The sequence below is a fragment of the Lissotriton helveticus genome, chromosome 6 (assembly GCF_964261635.1).
Source record: "Lissotriton helveticus chromosome 6, aLisHel1.1, whole genome shotgun sequence".
NCBI lineage: Eukaryota > Metazoa > Chordata > Amphibia > Caudata > Salamandridae > Lissotriton > Lissotriton helveticus.
In genome coordinates this window covers 894357471-894361384 of record NC_136067.1, presented here as the reverse complement: position 1 = coordinate 894361384, position 3914 = coordinate 894357471, and the positions used below count along the sequence as shown (strand labels likewise).

General features: G+C 47.5%; 1 pseudogene; it reads left to right on the top strand.

Moving 5' to 3' along the window:
• Positions 1 to 2430: 2430 nt before the first annotated feature.
• Positions 2431 to 3406, top strand: LOC144761583 (dnaJ homolog subfamily B member 1 pseudogene; annotated as a pseudogene).
• The last annotated feature ends 508 nt before the right edge of the window (positions 3407 to 3914 follow it).

The following is a 3914-nucleotide window of genomic DNA, read 5'->3' as shown; positions in this document are numbered from 1 at the left end:
TCATGTACTCCATGGCCTACGTACTTATCCATGATCATAGACTTCACCTCACATACCAGAAGTACTCAAAATACATTTACCTCTGCCAGATGCTTGCTAACACCGAACTGAGACAACTCTGCTCCACACTGATCCACAAGACAGGGCACACCTTTCACACCATCTTCACATGTGAAAACTGCATTCACTTCATCAACACCACTCAATGCCCATTTTGTGACCAGCACAGTGTACAGTTCCTCGTCATGTAACACCATGACACACAAACATACAGCAGGTGCCATACAGACTTACAGGAGCTGAGTCAACAAGGATCTGTTACTCTCCACCATCAACAGCAACAGCCACACACCGCTGCAGGCAACACCAACAGCACAGTCAATACTTCTGTAACATGTATAGACTAATGCACATACAAACTTGCCCCAATATGCAACTCCAACATACAGTGTGCTATGAATGCCACATCATTAACGTACAACATCAAAGTTGACAGATGCATCTGCAGACGCCTGGAGTAGAACTTTAGCTACAGGAAGGTGAACATTGGACATCACCACCAACAAGGACACCTAGCTCATACTCTCCCTCAAAAAGGCACCCCCACACACCAGACTGGTGTTCCAAGGATTATTGCTGCAAGTTGCTTCATGGACGTTCAACAGATGGTGGGTGCTCTACAAAGAGGGGACATTAGTCCTCATTCTCCTGTCCACACCATCGGCATGTGGCAACACCTGGTGGCCCACCGTCTTTGCCAGCAAAACCCACAACAACTCTAGATACATAGGCGTCATACTTGACTCCTCCCTCTTCATGTACAAACAGGTTTACGCAGTGGCCTGCTGATGCTTCAACAGGTTCTGCATCATCCATGATGCTTCACAGGCTCTGTATCTTCCATGCTGCCTTCACATGCTTCACACCCCGTCAGGTAGGACAGTCAACAATACTGTCTTTGCCATCAGGCTGGACAAAGGAAATACTATATATTCCCACTTGGACATGCACAATCAAGACTATCCAGCAACCCACTTCCACATTCGGCCTTGTGCGCATTATTTCTTTGTTGGTCGATTGCCTACATTGCACATACTTGGTTCCCACCTCTCCCCACATTTGCTGATGTGTGGCAGAGGGGCTATGCCGTTGATGATGGTTTGTCGACATGGCCGGACCCATTTTCTACAGTTACATGTGCTGTTGTGTCTGTTAGGTGGGCATGTTAATTGGCATGTTGTATGTGAATTTTGAATGTGTGCATTCTCACAGTTATGTGTACTATGATTGTGTGGTTGAGGTGTGTGTTCAGTTAGTACTTACCAACGAGAAGTGCATTTCCATATATGCCATCCTCAAAGCGCTGATTGATTATGGACTGACGGAATATGTAGGAATCATGCACACTGCCTGGGAACTTGGCTACAACATTGGTGAACAGGCACCAGTGATCCTCAATTGCCTGCACATTGATGGAATGTCTGTGCTTTCTGTTGCGGTATATGTGTGCAGTGTCAGCAGGAGGCACAAGTAGGACATGTGTGCAGTCAATTGCCCCCAACACATGCGGGAAGCCAGCTATGGCGTAGAAACCTTGCTTGATCGCCAACTGTTCCTGCGGAGTATTGGGGAAGTGAAGGTGTTGTGATATCAGGCTGTTGATGCCATCCAACACAGTTGGGAGGAACTTTGATAGGGATGGCTGTGAGACTCCTCTGACTCTGGCAGTTGTTAGTTGGAATCTACCAGAAGCCAACAGGTGTAGCACCGCCAGCAGCTTTGTTTGCGGAGGGATGTTCGTCATCCGCTGTGTTGGTGCCGTCAGCCTTTGGGCTATCGGTGTCAGGATGCGGAGGATGGCTGTCCTTTTGAGCCTGTAGTGGGCAATGACATCCTCTGGCGTTAGATCTGTGAGGCTGATGCATCTGCGATTGACACGCTGTCTTATTCTGCGCTGCCTCTGCAGTGGTCTGGTGTGATGGCAGTGGTGGTGGTTGATGTCAGGGGTAGGGGAATCATATCGCCCGACGCCCGAACCATGTTGTTTTTATTGATGGGCTAGAAGATTTATTGTCTATTATGTCAGACGGACATGTAGACATTAAATCACGTTAATACAACAGGCTGTGGGCACTTTGGGGCTCACAGCCAATTCGAAGAGTGCAGATAGTCTATGGAGGCATCTGATTGGCTAGCAGTCCATCACTGGGCTCTAGCCAATGATTGGCTGGGGGGGGTGAAACGTCACTCAGCCTATGCAAGCAGAAGTCCGTGGCCGTCGCGGGGCTCGCATTCAGGTAAATTAAGCAGCTTTGCCTGCTTCAGCGATGCTCGTATTTGAAAGTGTGAGGTTGGATGCTCGCATTAAACGAATCTGTACTTGATTGTGTGAAATTGTGACAGAGGTGCGATTTATTTTTTTTAGCAACTATGGGTAAAAAGATTAATTACTTCAAAAGTCTAGGCCTGGCCCACCGTGGGGCCTCAGAAGAGGACGTCAAAAAAGCGTGTTGCAAGCAGGCACGCTGCGCCACCACCCTGACAAAAATAAGGAGCCAGCCTCTGAGGACAGCTTAATGGTGATTGCAGAGGCTTCAGAAGTGGTTAGTGACCCCAAAAAACGAGAGTTCTTCGACAAGTACAGTGAAGATAATTATGAAGGGCGTGGGTGGCTGGCTCGGTGGACCCGTCATTCAGTTACACTGCGATCCTCATGTTTTAAGAGTTCTTCAGAGGCCGCAATTCTTTTGATGCGTTCTACAGTGCACGGAGCATAACAAACACATGGAAGTTGATGACCCATTTGCCAGCTTTGGGATGGGGGTCGGTGTATTCAGTAACGGGTTTTCTGCGGGCAAGGACGTAAATCACGCCAGCCAAAATCAAGACCCTCTAGTAGTGCATGCGCTTAAAGGTATCCTGATTAAATCTACGCCGGCTGCAGCAGTAAAATGAAGATTTTCTGATAAGCACTTTAATCCAGACGGCAGAACTGCCCACTTCGAAGGACGAGATCGTAACCTTAAAAATCAAGAAAGGGCACGAAGATTACCTTCCCTAATGAAGGAGATGAAACGCCCACAAGCATCCTCTCCGATCTAGTCTTTGTTCTCAAAATATAAACCCCATCTAGTCTTCAGAGGGAAGGCTCGCACATTATCCACCCAGCAAAAATCACCCTGAGAGAGGCGTTCTGTGGGTGTACCGTTAATGCCCCGACCCTGGACAGCAGAACCATCCGACCGTCTTCAAGGATGACATAATTGAAACAATCCCAGGCGAAGGCCTCCTGCCACCCAAAGCCGCAGATCAGCGGGGTGACCTCATCCTCGAATCTGAAGTGAAGTTCCCAGACTGAATTCCTTCTTCCTCAAAGGAAGTAATGGAGCAGATACTGCCCGCATAGCCACAACATGGACAAAACAATCAAACCGGAAAGTTGGTGTTTGAATGTATACAGCCGATATCTGGCAAGAGAGGGTGGTGTATGGCCTGAAGAAAAACTGTAAAAAAGTGAGTGTTATACAGGAATATTCAAAAGTAACATGCTTAAGCACTCTTGTATTTAAACGGCGTTCATGTTTTCAAGTTTTTATCTACTGGGCCTGACCAAAGTTAGTGTGTGTGAAACGTGGGGTTGCATTTTGCAAGCTGTTGTTTTTTCACCGATATATACAGCGGGATACCATGACTACACTGTGCACCGAGGGTTAGGTACTGGTAAAATGTTTAAAACATGTAAATCCGTATTTGTATAGCGCACTTGAACATCTGCATAGTGGATTAATGTTTGTTAAAGTCAATAAGCCAGACAGCAGAGGCGCAACTAGACTGAGGCCCATTTGGGGTGGGGTGGGGGTTCTAATTTTCCAACTTTAGGCAGAGAGTGGCGATGCAGGGGCTCTAAGAAGGGG